Here is a 15642-nt window from a genome sequence, read left to right as displayed (position 1 = left end):
TCCTGTGCAAAGGAGTCACTGGTATAGAGTATTTATAGTTTATAACAGTCTTGTGAACATGATGTATCAAGGGATGATTCAACAAGACTCCTTAGGACACCACAGCAGGGTTTTTATTGAGTGCTTTTAGCACTAATTCTTGCTAGTTCGTCAGTGCATTCACTGCCTTCGATCCCTGCATGTACTGTATCCAATCGAAGTGTAATTCTGTTTATTTCTCCCAGAGTATTCAGTGTTATAGTATACTAGCTGACCCAGTAAACGTTGTATTACCGATATTAAAATCGCGATACAAAAGTAACTGTTGATCGTAGATGGGTGAAAATTTGAAGCTGTATGTATTATTTAATGCTGACTCATAATCAAACAAATTAAAAAAAAATTCAAAAAAATTAATTTAAATCGTGTGGACCACCCTTAACATTTAGGGGGATGAAAGACAGATGTTGTCCGATTCTCAGACCTACCCACTATGCACTCAAAAATTCATGAGAATCGGTCAAGCCGTTTCGGAGTTCAATGTTTAACACCATTTACACGAGAATTTTATATATTAGATTTATTTAAATGTAGTTAACATCTCAGCTGTCAATATTTTTCCTAACCAATAATGTAAGTAACACAATCTAAAATGAAGTACACGGAACCTATGAAAGCACATAATATACAAATCCAGTCCTTATGTTTGTTCCCAGGGAACTTCTAAATTAATAAACAGATTTTAATGGCAATTACTTCATGGAGTGCAGTTTAGTCCAACTTGAGAGATAGGATAGTTTTTATATATTTTATTTAAGACATATTTTCTATGAGAGAATTTATTGGTTTGACAGTTCTAATGTGAAACAATTTCATTATAACAAGAGGGAGCATATTTTATAAAATAATTCTTGATGTTATGAACTTTTAGTGACAAATTTCTCTGTCAAAATACAACGTTTGTCGGGTCAGCTAGTTGTTTAGTAGTATTTTTTTTATGATAATAAGGGACGAGACGAGCAGGATATTCAGCTGATGGTAATTGATACGCCCTGCCCATAACAATGCAATGCTACTCAGGATTCTTGAAAAACCCAAAAATTCTGAACGGCACCACAATTGCGCTCGTCACCTTGAGACATAAGATGTTAAGTCTCATTTGCCCAGTAATTTTACTAGCTACGGCGTCCTTTAGACCGAAACACAGTAATGTTTACACATTACTGCTTCACGGCAGAAACAGGCGCCGTTGTGGTACCCATAATCTAGCCGGCATCCTGTGCAAAGGAGCCACTGGTAGTAATAAACATAGTTTAGTATAGAATTATTAACACTATAATAAATCATAATAATTTTGACCAAATTTCACTACAAGTCCTGTTACACTAAGTTTCTGATCGACTTCGATAAAGACGCCGTCTAGAGCCAACATCCCGTAATCAGAGCGTGGAAACTGAGTACTTTGTTTTTCCTATGTGTATCGCAAGCAATTTACTAATGAATATCAACATAACTAGGGTTCATAATTGTTTAAGCCGTTCTATCACCGAGCATAACACTTATGTTTACATTGCTGTTCACATAACAGAAATAATGTCACAACTTGTACTGAATATAGTATTAAGATTTTTATACATATCGTGCGAGACTTCATTCATTATATCTGCTTTTTAGTTTATTGCATGGGTCAAAGCTAACGGTGACCATTTATTTTTTTGCCAGAGCGGAACATCTGAAAACAACGGAATTAAATGATAAAAAACTGATTTTAGTGTTTTAATTCTTTTTATTATATAAGATAGAATAAAAGCTTAATAATAGCTTCCTTGTGCGGTGTTTCCGGGACGATACGACATGGGTACCTTCAAAAAAAGCGCGTACACCTTCCTTAAAGGCCGGCAACGCTCTTGAGATTCCTCTGGTGTTGCAAGAGAATGTGTGCGGCGGTGATCACTTAACACCAGGTGACCCGTATGCTCGTTTGTCCTCCTATTCCATAAAAAAAAAAGTTAAGTTGGCACGGCTTACTAAGACCCAGCAGTCATAACTTCTAAGTCGTATTTTGTATTTATCGGCTGAACAAATTGATTTCAATATATCGGGTCTTCTTCGCGTTCGAATCTGGCTTCCCGTGAGGAACACTCGCGCATTATCACGTTTTTTGAGCGGGAAAAATAAATATTAGATTGTCCTTTGGTCCGTTTGCGAAAGCGGGACTTTGACACCGGGACAGACAGCGAGAAAGCGAGACATGTGGTCACTTTAGTCATAGCAGTATTTCAATAAACGGGCATTATTATACAGGGTAGGTACAGTTTAATTTTTATGACACATTCTTATTTCATTCAATATCATCTTGAAAAAATCAAAAATATGAAAAATATTTATTTCAGTAACAAAAATAGTACAAACATAATAGTGGGTGTGACCTTCTATTAAGCGAGAAACACCTGTGCCAGAAGGCCACGCTCTTCCATATCAATTAAAATTAACAGTACCAAAAACTAGGGATCACAAATTAAGTCTAAAAATATAATGTAACAAAAGAAAAATATTATACAAACAGGATGTCTGTGTGTGTGTTTAGGTGTGGGTGTGTGTGGTGTGTGTCATTGTTACTTTTCGTAAAACACTACTTATTGTATTATCAAAAAGGTATACCTAAAATTTACTCCGTGTACTTCATTTATCTTACTATCATTTGACTCTCCATTTTGCACATGGTCTGACTACATCGGTTCATAGCAGTTCATCCAATATTATCATTATTTAAACCTTCCATTCATCTTTGAGGACCTACAACTTACATTAACGAATTGAAGGCAATTCGACCGCTAAACGTACGTCTAGACGAACTTTCTCAACAGTTTACAGTCATTTGAAATACAGCGAAAAGAGAAATATAATCCGGTTACAAGTTACATGAAAAAAAAAAGATATATCCAAAAAAAAAACATTCCGTAGATATATACTTCGAAACTTCTAATGTAAAAACACAGTTACAATTACACGCGTTTTAACCCTTTAAAAGTGTTTAATTTAAACATAGATCTTCTCAGTTAAGAATATCATGAGAAAACAAAAAACTAAAATTATAAGCTATTTCAAATATACATAAAACAAAATAATAAACATTCAAATTTAAGTTCGGTTATCGCTTCTCAGCCTGATTTGACACTCAAGTGTCAAACTATATTTTATGCAGTACCTACATTTTATAAAGTGGCTATTGAAAGCCATACCGGAATTTCAAAACTTCAAGGATAATTTTTTCATTATTATAAAATACATTACTCAATATAACGGGGAAAGCTAAGTCAGTTTCTATAAGATACTTAGTTGAGAAACGGATATAGATCCTTAACAAAACGAATACATACAATATTGTTCAGTGGTTTCTTAGAAGTATCATTAAAAAAATACTTAGCTAACACAATGGCTCGAAATCGAATCGTCGTTCTTGGAAGCTGTCACAAGTCTACAAGCGAAAGGCACTACCTGTAAAAGGCGCCTATATAACAACTGCCTAATAGAACTTTATAGTAACGATATGATTAATCGTAGTAAGTACTTATCGGCAATATAACCCGAAAAACCGGTTTTATTACAATTTTTTTGTCTTTACCATATTGTCCAAATGTTTTAAGTTTTCTTTAGAGTTAATTCCGCCAATATTTGTCTATAAACAAGTCTCGTGCCAGAGTTTGGCGAGTCAACATGTCCTGAGGATGCCTGGTGTAGAGGCGAAACACGTGTCGAATTGTGTGAAGATATTAATGGATTTCCGCAAAGTAACGCCTACTTCAATAAATTTACCCTATAGTCTAAATTGTCAAATTTAAATAATTTAACTACTATGGCGTAAGGATTACGGTAACACATCCATTTGGTTAGGACGGTATGTTAGTATGTAGTATGTAACTGCAGCTCGCTTGAACCCTATTGCTTGCGGTGGCGTCATGGATAGGGTCATTCCTTTCACTAAAATATGGCGAGAGAAAAATTGGCTGACTTAACAATACTGGCTTCGAGAACTTCACTATTTCTTTGAAGTGATTTCAAATTATGTTAATAAAATATGTTTGTATATAATATACCTTTATTTATTTAGTGCGTGTAGATTTTTTTTTATGGAATAGGGGGACAAACGAGCGTACGGGTCACCTGGTGTTAAGTGATCACCGCCGCCCACACTCTCTTGCAACACCAGAGGAATCACAAGAGCGTTGCCAGCCTTTAAGGAAGGTGTACGCGCTTTTCTTGAAGGTACCCATGTCGTATCGTCCCGGAAACACCGTACAAGGAAGCTCATTCCACAGCTTCGTAGTACGAGGAAGAAAGCTCCTTGAAAACTGCACTGTGGAAGACCGCCACACATCCAGATGGTGGGGATGATATCGTAACTTGTGGCGTGTCGTGCGAAGGTGAAATTCGGCGGCAGGAATTAGGTTGAACAGCTCTTCGGAACACTCCCCGTGATAAATGCGGTAGAAGACACACAGTGAAGCGACGTCTGTACGTAGATTGTGTAGATTGATCTTCTTATGGTGTACTCAAATTTTCTGGTTTAATGGAGTCGGTCTTCATTTTTGTAAGGTAGGTGAAATGATTGAGAATTTTGTAACATCATTGATTTTATTTAAAATATGTTTTTTGTAAAACAATGAAGCTTACATATTGACTTTGTTTGGTGACAATGAGTTTATAGATATACATCTTTATATATATATTTACCAGTGGGAGGTTCCTTTGCACAGGATGCCAGCTAGATTATGGGTACCACAACGGCGCCTATTTCTGCCGTGAAGCAGTAATGTGTAAGAATTACTGTGTTTCGGTCTGAAGGGCGCCGTAGCTAGTGAAATTACTGGGCAAATGAAACTTAACATCATATGTCTCAAGGAGACGAGCGCAGTTGTAGTCCCATTCAGAAATTTTGGGGTTATTCAAGAATACTGAGGGGCACTGCATTGTAATGGGCAGGGCGTATCAATTACCATCAGCTGAACGTGCTGCTCGTCTTGTCCCTTATTTTCATTTAAAAAAATATATAAATTACGTGTCACGTTGTTTGTCCGCGATGGACTCCTAAACTAATGAACGGATTTTAATGGGGATTACTTCATGGAGTGCAGTTTAGTCCAACTTCCGAGATAGGATAGTTTTTATTCCGATTTGGGACCCATAATTATTTTTATTTTCAATATTTGTTTTGTATGGACATATTTTCTATGAAAGAATTTAGTGACGCACGGTTTGACAGTTCCACTTTGAAACAATTTCATTATAACAACAGGGAGCATTTTTTACGAAATAATTCTTGATGTTTTGAAATATTATTGGCAAATTCCTATAAAACAGTATTTTTTTATTATCTACAGAACAACGTCTGTCGGGTCAGCTAGTTTATATATAGATATTAGATCGGACACACTAGTTCTTCGCGGAGGGATTGAGCCATATTATGTATGTATACTTAAGCAAAACCTATTTGGAAACTTCAGGGAAGACTAGCAGACCTAGCCACCCTAATAGATCTTGCGACGAGCATTTACCGTAGAAACGGAGGCTATATGGAAGACATTGAGTGAAGTAAAACGTAAGCTCACAGCCGGATAGCCGACCGCAGTAGACACAAACAGGACCATTAGCCAAGTTAGGAGCGCGTATTCGATTCGCGACAAAATATTTATGTTTTGAAGTTATTACTCTGGTAATAATATAGGAATGATGTGGGCAGATTGTTCTATGATTATAACGATTTTAGAAAGTTTAAGTACTGATTTAGTGCACTACAGACTAAAACAGATAATTTTTAAAGACAGTTTTTTAGGCAAGGCATTCCTTTCGTAGCGTTTCACGAAAATAGACGTCAGAGTTATCTTTCAAGACGAATAAAACCATTGTAATGTGTTACAATGTTTTACTTTATGCGTTTGTCCAGCGAAAGATATTATAGTCTTAAAGTGCACTACAGAACACAATAACGCAAATATGGCCATTATATTTAAAAGAAGCAATATTAAAAAAATGCAAATTCACTTTAATATTTTTTTACCAGTATTTTAATTGATTAAAATATTTGTTTTATGTAAATACGCGTATTTTTATAGGTTGTTACAATTTGATTTCAGTGAATTTATGTATAATTATTTTATTACATCATACCCATGCCCCAAGTTATGAAGTGATGTTTTTTTAGATCAAATATCACTTTGTTAGAATCAACTTATTTAGGTACTTTCAAGTAATCAATTAATATTTGAGTTGTTATCACTGACTTTATCAGACTGCCTGAAACTCTACCATGACTTACCTACTCAACAGATTTTAATGAACTTTCGTTTATTTTTAAAGAAGAAGATGAAATTTTATAGAGCTCCCGTGGGAGAGAGATATTCTAATATATAAAATTCTCGTATCATGGTGTTAAACATTGAACTTCTCCGAAATGGCATCTGAGAATCGGACAACATCTATCTTTCATCACCCTAAATGTTAAGGTTGGTCCACACGATTTTTTTTTAATTTTGTTGTCATTTTTTTTAAAATTTGTTGATTATGAGTCAGCATTAAAAAATACATACAACTTCAAAATTTCACCCATCTACGATCAACAGTTACTTTTGTATCGCGATTTTAATATCGGCAATACAACGTTTGCTGGATCAGCTAGTATGCTATATACTTTTACACTCCATCCAATAACCATAAAACAAAAGAAAACATCAGGTATACAGTTTAGTTAGATATGATGTGCATTACATGTATTTGGTAAATATAGTTGAATGATTTTTAAATGGCAAAAATAATTCTATTATTTCCGAAAGTTGAACGAACTGGGTTTTCAAATATTAATATTCACTGTGTGTAGTGGACGTGACAAGTTTATTCGATTAAAAATCCAGGGACGATGCTTTAAAGGCAATAAAATTAATATTATACAGCCAACTCGGCATCCGCGCATAATATTCATATTTACATAAAAAACCGTTATAAATCTCACAATATTGGTTTAGCTAATTTATGATTTGTCTATCACCTCTTTGATTAAAAGATGTCAAAGTCAACGTCAAATAAACTTCATTCAATTAGGCTTAAACTAAGCGCGTTTGAATTGTAACTACAAATATTTTTTCAAATTACTGAATTTACCATATTATGTTCGTAGAAAGTTGAGCTCGTGAGAAGGACATATAAGAAACTCAACGGCCACTCTTTCCAATCAAATAGAGTTAATTACAATGGCTGTAATATATATAACTGATTTGTTTGTAAGGTGCTGCATTAAATATTATATGAGTCGTGTTTTAATAATATTAATTACTAGCTGACCCAGCAAACGTTGTATTGCAAAAAATCGTTTGTATCGCAACAACAAAAGTAACTGTTGATCGTAGATTGGTGAAAATTTGAAGTTGTATGTATTTTTTAATGCTGACTCAAAATCAAACAAATTTAAAAAAATGTAAAAAAAATTAAAAAAAAAAAATTCGTATGGACCACCCTTAACATTTAGGGGTATGAAAAATAGATGTTGGCCGATTCTCAGACCTACTCAATATGCTCACAAAATTTCATGAGAATCGTTTCGGAGGAGTACGGGAACGAACATTGTGACACGAGAATTTTATATATAAGATTTCACAAAAAGTAATAAAGAATTAACTGTATAATTATAAATTATCTTATATATTAGATGCATAACCCTTTAGAGCTTGAAGTCAACGTTTTTGTAAGGATGCTTCGTGAACATGATGGTCGTGATTACTGTCTCAATTAGTAATTGCATCCAACAAATACAATGATTTATTAACTACAACAGGTCGACCTGGCATCACAAGCAGCACCCGTTCACGAGTTGACGCATGGACCAGCCATCGTTCCCCTCGCACATATTTGAGGGAAAGAGACAACCCGGCACACGATAGAACTCAAATAGAAAAAAAAAAGTATTTTCTTTGATTTACTTGAGTGTTACACTTTTAAATAAAAAACTTTTTAAAGGATTAAAACGCGTGTAAGTAATTGTAGCTGTATTTTTACACTAGGTTTTACATTAATGGAACTTTTTCGCAACGCGCACGTGTTTGAATCATTTTAAAAGTAATTTATTTAGGTAAATAGAAGAGGTATGTATATTTAAACACCCAGAATGGCTGAGTTCGTAAATATGAAGCCAGTTTGGTTTTCAAATATGCAGCCTAAAACTATGACTTTAATTCTGAATTACTATTATTACGTAAATAAAGATTCAATAGCAATTTCGATAATGTTACCTTCTTGGGATAATTATTTGAAATGTTTTTTTTTAAGTGAAACTTTTTTTACATCGTCTCAAACTTTTTCGGTTGTGTGTTGCATGTCGCGTGACGGTCGGGCGGCGCCTATAGTTCTCATGTTGGACGCAATTGCGTTCGGGTGGAAGAGTAGGTTCGAACCACACACACTTGATAAAGGTTTTTTTATTTTATGAAAATGTAAAGCATAATATATATATTTGTTTTTTTTTTCTCTGCTGATATAAATACCTATGTTATTTTGTGAAAAGAAGTTTTACTTGCATCGTGGTTTCATAAAACCACACATTATTTGTTTTTTTTTATTTTTTTAGCAATGATAACTAAAAAAAAAAAATGAAAGCGATGTGATGTGTTACAAATTAATACATTAAATTACATAATTCAATTAGTGTTTACGTTATTTTTTTGCAAGATCAAAAAAAACACTAAATAACGGATGACAACATACAGTGCCTTCGAAATTTATTTGATAGATAATTTTTATATACCCGCATAATGTCTAACGGTCGAGAATATACCTACTCATAATATTATTATGTTAGAGCAACACCGTCATACGTTAAAAACACTGATCTGTTTTTCTAAACGTGCCAAAAATATTATAGCTACAATAAAAATATTGTACATACACCACGTCAAGTGGACTTTGGCCTTGAAATAGGGTTCCCCATTTTAAACTAAAATTATCTTCTGGCGTTATTTAGTGTAATATAGAGAAATCTCGTCAAGAGAGATCAAAAAATTCGAGTTTTGAACCTAAGAAGAGTTTCGACTAGGTTTGTAAGTAAAAACTTACCCCACTGTTAGATTAATATACATTATGAGCTAAATACAGGGTTTCTAAATTGAGTTAGTGAGATTTATATTTCAAGTAATAATAATAATAATAAATTAACACATTTTACACAAATAATCTTGCCCCAAGCTAGGCATAGCCTATACTATGCAAGACAACGATATATTTAATGCAATATACTTACTTAAACATACATAAATACTTATAAACATCCATGTTTCGGAAACAAATATCCATATTCATCATATAAATGTTTGCATCTACCGGGATTCGAACCCGGGACCTTCTAGCTCAGTAGGCAGGGTCAATAACCACTGGGCTATTTGGGGTCATCATACTTCAAGTAATGGAGCTTTTGGCACCTTTTGGGGCTTAAGGCAAAGAGTAAGCAGAAAACACGCAAACATGGTGTTTTGTGGTGAAAGTATAGCATTTCGAGCTATGAACACTGCTTAAGCCTGTTACACGTATCCTTAAGTCTTATTTGTAGGTTGCTAATGCTTGCTGTTGGTTATGGTTAACACTGCCGAGCCTTTTTGAACTACCACTTTTTGGTACTTCTCTCAGAAAAGTTATTCTTATAGCTTGTACTTTTTGTGTAGGTTCATTTATACAGATTAGTAGTGAATAACGAGGATTGTAAGCATATAAACTGTTTTCCACCGAAGAATTTTGAAAATATTGGCTTTGTTACATAGATGCCGGGCCGGCAGCCGTGAACTCATATCGCTCAAGGTCGCTGGCATTTAGTGTCGCCTTAAATGGAAAGATGAAGATTAGAAGCGTCGAAGACTCCGGTTCGATGCTCGCCCCCCACGTATCAATGTGTTTTTCGGTTTTTAAATTCATTTGTTCATCGGTTTACACGGTCGGGAAGACTCTGTGAGTCTTCTGGTGTTATATAAGAGTATCTACAGTTTCCTCTGCAGTTAAATGAGAGTATATTATATGACATATATTTTCGAATGTGTGGTAGTTTTAAGAAACGTCATAATTCCAGTTATGGAGGTTTTTAACCTTCGAATCGATATAATAATAATAATCATTTATTTCAGGCATAACCCATAGAAAATACAAATTAAAATCAAAATTACAATTAAATTACAACTAAATCGAATTAACTAATTATTTAATTACTTATATTAAATATCTTATTTTCTATTTTTATTAAGATGGATGTCCATATATATATATATATATATATATATATATATAACAGATATAGAACCTTAACGAATCGAATTGAGCCTTACAAATGAACCTAACTATAATAACTAAAATTATACCTGAGAATAAAACAGGAATATGCAAAATTTTTACAAATGCTTATGATTGGTTAATTCGGACGTAAAACACTTTCCGTGTTTATTTGCAAGGCTGCTCCACATTCGGAAAACTTCAGAATTATCATTGTATGGATAGTGTTGACAGCGATGTAGTCAACATTTTGTATATTCTTGGTTTACTCTCAGGTCTAACTTTATACCAAGTTTATTTATAAGACAGTAAGAATTCTTCTTCATTGATTGAAAAATAACTTTTTGAAGAAATACAATAGATCCTCTCCTATAGCTTATTATGTAACCAACTATAGTGGCAATATAATGACTTTATTACATTATATAACAGCTAAAAAGTTGAGTGTGGTACTATTGCCGTTATAACAAAAAATTAAACTTAAATTAATAACTAACAAATGACAATGAAACAAGATGGACCGACGATCTGGTCAAGATCGCTGGAATACGTTAGGTGAGGGCAGCGCAGGACCGATAGTCCGCGTCGTGGAAATCTTTGGGGGACGTCTTCCGGCTGATGATGAAACTTCAATAAAGATGGCAAATTCTAAAGTCGCAATAGATATTAAAAAAAAAAAAATCTCTCACTAGTAGATAATGGTCCCAAGTTGTTGTTATATATGCAATTTTTTTCAATAGAATATAATGTAATTTAATGGAACTAAAGGTATATATTTTTATACTATTTTCATAAATAAGTACAAACATATTTGGCGATATAAGCAAAGTTTTTAATGCTATATAAATTGACCAAGAGCTGACCCGATAAACGTCTTACCACATAAATTATTTACCCCGCGCCCACCCATTATATGAATTGTCATATGGAATGAAATGTAATTGACTGAATTGTTTTGCTAATATATATAAGTATTTCTTTTTGAAAAAAAAGTTCAGGATAAGTAATCACCAACATATCATGAACTAAAACCTTCTCCGAAGCACGCTGCATCTTTTGATATAAGCATTACTATCCGTTCAGCAGTTTTCGCAGTATAACCAAAGGAAAAAACGGCGCTCCAGTTATTAGTATACCTATATTTATTGACCAAGTATAATAATTGTCCTTCGAGTGTGTAACCGCCAATGAGCTAATTTGAAATCTTTTATATCATTTATCAATGGATGTGTATATGCTGTCATCACATGTCTAAGTGATCATTAAATCGAAATTTTGAGTACTGGACGCGGAGACTGACTCAAATTGACAAAAATTGCTCTTCAGTTTGCAAATTTATAGCAAAAATTACTTAGGTAAAGAAAAACGTCATTAGATTTAAAAAATATCATCAAATGCAGGTAAAAACTGAAAGTACCAATAAGGTGTAACACTAGCGCCGTGTTGGGCGAAAGCCAAGGCAATTTGCATCGCTACCTATTTCGGAGCATCGCCAAGTCTAGCCAAACAAAACCACACAGAACTACCCTCCATTCCAATAATAATTAAAGCAACATTTTGCTACGGCGCTCACCAGTCGTTATGAAGATTATAAAACATTAGTACACAAGCAATTAAGAAACGTTCCACTTCTATTTGTCGACGCGGAAGAAACGCCAGTTCCAATGGCCCATTGCACCGTGTCACATGTATCTACAGATGTTTGTGAACGGAGCCAACTGAAAAATCTCGTGAAATTAATTATTTTTGATATTGGATATTTTTACAATGAACGTTTAAAAATTTTCGTAAAAATGTTTAGCTTGTTATAAATATGAAATTAGCAGGCTCATCATCAAGTGAAGAAGGATCTAGTCATAGATGGCAATATACTATTGATATAAAAAGGGAGGTTAAAAAGCACTTTAGTGCACACTGTAAAGCTTATCTATTATATATAAACGTAAAAGTCCTGACTGACTGACTGATTCACTCACTTAAATCAACGCCCAGACCAAACCGTTGAACCTAGAAAGCTGATTTTTTTTACATAACGCAAGTATCCACTAAGACGGGATTTTTAAAAATTCCACCCTTAAAGGGGTGAAAAGGGGGTTGAACGTTTGGATGGTGTAAAATTATAAGTAAGAGACTTGAAACTTTGCGTATGGACTCCTTATTACAATACAAGAAAATAAAATTCAGCATTTTGAAAAAGTAAGACCCCTAAAGGGGTTAAAAAGGGATGCGAAGTTTGTATGGGGATGGAGTAAAATTATAAGTAAGAGACTTGAAACTTTGCTTATGGACTCCTTGTAAGGACATATAAAAGAAGATTCAGATAGATATAAGACGGGCTTAGAAAATTCATGGATTTATACATGGATCTCGAAAAGCTCATTATTTCTTATGTAAACAGAGGGTAAGCAGAGATTATTGACCGCCATCTGTCAGGGTCCTGACCACAGACTTACAATATACTAGCGTCTATGCAAATCAGCGTACCAGAGAAAAGATCATCTCTTACGGAGATACAGCAAGATAGCAAACATCCTTAGACAAATGTGTTGCACCATTTGACAATTTTTAGATGATGTCATAACTTTATCTGTTAACCGTAACCGTCCAATCTTTGCCGGTTAAAGCTATTGCTAATGTTAAATAGCGACCTGTCAAAAGTTTCAACTAAATATTCGATACTGACTTGATATTTCACTTTTTAACTAACCAAGGAATACTACGGTGCAACACATTCCGCAGTGTATGTTTAAGTCAGCGTTACTATTTTGCGTTAAATTTGACTTAAGCCTTAACTATTACAGCTAATATGATGCAACCCAGCCTTGGTATTTTGAATACTAAGCCACTACTAGCTAAGGCAGACAATGAGAAATCAAAATTGGACTCGCATTATCAGGCTGTCATCGTCAATACGCTAATACTTATATTCGTAGTTTTGTCTGGCATTGTTTCACTTGCATCAAACCTTTCATACAAGCGGTCTTATTCTTGTTCCTCGTTATCTGTCTGCTTTTCAAGAACTCATCCCCGCATCCGAAATGTACGAATGTAGCTTTCCCAACACTCTTCCACATTTGCCATACAAATTGTGCAACCAATCTACTTTGTCCATTCATATAACATCCCTATCTGATATCACTGTTTATAGATTTATATATAATATTTTTCATAACTTTATAGTTAGAAAAGCAGAAGTATTAAGTTATTGTACTACGAAATATATTGTATTATTACGCTGAAAATAATGCCAGTTAGGTTTATTTATGACGTGACTAAACCTTTGATGTCGGATTGGCTGTCGTCCACTTTTCCAAGATGGACGGTAGTGTTGAGATTCGCTACGGCAACTTTGTTAGCTAACAGTATATTATGTGTAATGGAAGAAGACTAATATCTCTAATTGTATTCGTATTACAAAACTAATATCCAAGAAAGATGCCTCATACGTTTAGTGCAATATTTCAAAGAAACAACGACTTCGCCTGAGAATTTCATCCCTTCAAATGATCAGAAATAGCAGGTAAATACTAGCAGGTAACTTTTAGAGAAGTGAAGAAGAAACTGGTACAGTACGGGACGAGACCAGCAGGACGTTCAACTGATACGCCCTGCCCATTACAATGCAGTGCCGCTCAGGATTCTTGAAAAACCCAAGAACTCTGAGCGGCATTACAATTGCGCTCGTCACCTTGAGACATAAGATGTTAAGCTGATTTGCAGAGTAATTTCACTAGCTACGGCGCCTTTCAGACCGAAACACAGTAATGCTTACACATTGCTGCTTCACGGCAGAAATAGGCGCCGTTGTGGTACCCATAATCTAGCCGGAATCCTGTGCAAAGGACCCTCTGGTAAAGATACTACTTTAGATACAATATACATTATAGCAAAAAATGTCCAAACATGAACTATAATAAACATTGGAAGATTGTACAATACAATATTTTTTCACAGATTGTGATCCTGAAGGATATTCAATTGCCAATTTATTTTGAGATGTCTATTGCATTAAAATAAAATAAAACGCATACTAGACCACGAAGATGCTCTAAGGGTCCTATGGGTCTATAGGGTCTGTGCCCTATGGGTTAACATGGAAAAGAGACAACTTCAAACAGCTATTGCTACCTATCCCCGCTTGGGCTTCTACGTTAAATTTGACTTGGTTAGTCTAGCCAGTGCAAATTTTGCCGCAAGACCACAGAATTCTTTACGCAAGAGAGCAACTTCTCCTAAAATTATGGTAAGACTTGAATACGCAGGTGTACAGTCAGATATTAAACTTCTCGACGAACGGCGATTCACCTGTTTGTACGCTAGGTGCGATCTAAACATATCGCTCTCTTACTGGCAAGACAAAAGTCCTCACTTTTTGACCTCTTCACATTGAATGACTCCGCTCAAGATCCGTGCAGGGGCCAACATATACATACTTACTACTAAACTACGACAATAACTGTCACCTTAAACTTTAACTTCAATTCAATCAAGCAATAAAAATGTAAAATTATGTATGTTTATTCAGTTTAAAGGTATTGCTTTAAACACACTATTATTTGGAGTACTTAACTACAGATGATTAGATAATAGTTTTTCTTCGAATATGAACATACTTATAATACGCCAAGGCAATTTGTACGTTATTGGCCATGGGTATGAATCATTTTGGCAAATTTATTTAACTTCATTGTATCGTTGACGAAAGGTATATGATCGCGATAAGATAGTAATTGTGACGACAATACGTTTTAAACATGGGTCTAGTTGATAATGTGATAAGCAATGTTACGCTTTGAGACTTTAGATACGATTAAGAAGTAACTGTAGCCACAACCTGCATTGTGTTTACTTTATTTCAACTTTTCAACAATGACACATTACCTGACAAGCATAAAAAAACTTACTTTGGCAGAAGTGATGATTAATAGAAATACCTAAAACGGAGAAGGGAGACACAAAATATGATATGTCAGTATCAATGTGATCATGTGCATTTTAACAGCATATTTGGAGTTTTTGTTTACACTTCTGTTAAAAGCTTACTGGAACATGCTTTAAATCCGTATCACCTGATACGACATAATATTCCTCGAACTCTTCGTTATTGATACATCGTCGAAGTTTAAGTTGAAAGTTGAAACGGACCTAATTAATCAGCATTGAACCTAAGCACAACTTACACCGTATACTATTACCAGATAAGTAGGTTAAACTGAGACTTGAAACTCTATATGGTAGAAGGGTTTCCCAAGCATGACAGCTTAAATTGATTGGTCTTGTTTATATTCCAGTAACATTCATTTAATAAAAAATAATGGACGCATGAAGTCCATTGCTTAAAAAAAGGTGAAAACAACAATAATAAAC

At 34.4% G+C, this 15642-nt stretch overlaps 1 protein-coding gene across 1 annotated transcript in view; it reads right to left on the bottom strand.

Moving 5' to 3' along the window:
- LOC126976797 (transcriptional coactivator YAP1) overlaps window positions 1-15642 on the bottom strand; it is a 58201-nt gene that overhangs the window by 41967 nt on the left and 592 nt on the right. The gene's annotated exons all lie outside the window — the stretch shown is intronic.

Source organism: Leptidea sinapis, chromosome 42, assembly GCF_905404315.1.
Source record: "Leptidea sinapis chromosome 42, ilLepSina1.1, whole genome shotgun sequence".
NCBI classification, from domain to species: domain Eukaryota; kingdom Metazoa; phylum Arthropoda; class Insecta; order Lepidoptera; family Pieridae; genus Leptidea; species Leptidea sinapis.
This window is presented reverse-complemented; position numbering and strand designations above follow the sequence as displayed.